Below are 714 nucleotides of genomic sequence, written 5' to 3'. Positions count from 1 at the left end.
TTGATGAGTGAGGCATGCAAAGAATATAGAGAAAGAAGCCTTTGCGTAAGGAAGGCTCTTCCCCCGTGTGAGGAGAGTCTCAATACAGGTGGCACTTGTGCCAGGCCTTGCATAAATAGGAGAGAACATCAAAGAGGAAGCCATGGAAGGGCACTACAGACAGAGAGGACAGCCTGTGTGGTGGCGCAGAGGCATGGAGCACATGGCACGTTGCAGAGACAGCAGACAGCTCGTGTGGTTAGAGGACAGGGAAGTTCAGAAAGAGGCATCTGCAAAAGGCTTTGTTGGGAAGGACCTTTTGGGTCTTTTGAAAAAGTTTGGTCTTTAGTTCATGGGCAATGGAGGGTCTTTGAGGATCACAGGAAAATCTACTTGTGTAATTTTTTTTTTTAAATATGGAACGCTTCACGAATTTGCGTGTCAACTTTGTGCAGGGGCCATGCTAATCTTCTCTATATTGTTCCAATTTTAGTGTATGTGCTGCCAAAGTGAGCACTGCTTGTGTAATTTTTTAAGCTTCTCTTTTTGTCTTAATATAATTTTATTTTTCAAGAACATTTTCCATGTTACTTAGAGTTACTTCGTGTAACAAGGGCCCCAGGTATCATAATCATAAAATCCTAAAACTGAGAAGGGGCCATCTAATTCAACTGTTTCCTGTTTTCCATTATATAGATGAGGAAACTGAGGCCCAGAAAACGAGAAGAATTTGGC

General features: G+C 42.4%; 1 non-coding gene across 1 annotated transcript; it reads right to left on the bottom strand.

Annotated features, from left to right (window-relative positions):
• Positions 1-389: 389 nt before the first annotated feature.
• LOC116538161 lies at positions 390-496 on the bottom strand. The gene has a single exon (XR_004263527.1). It is a non-coding gene; the product is annotated as a U6 spliceosomal RNA (small nuclear RNA).
• Positions 497-714: the final 218 nt, after the last annotated feature.

Source organism: Sapajus apella, unplaced genomic scaffold (assembly GCF_009761245.1).
Source record: "Sapajus apella isolate SASKATOON/1434 unplaced genomic scaffold, GSC_monkey_1.0 scaffold117, whole genome shotgun sequence".
Taxonomy (NCBI): Eukaryota; Metazoa; Chordata; class Mammalia; order Primates; family Cebidae; genus Sapajus; species Sapajus apella.
This window is presented reverse-complemented; position numbering and strand designations above follow the sequence as displayed.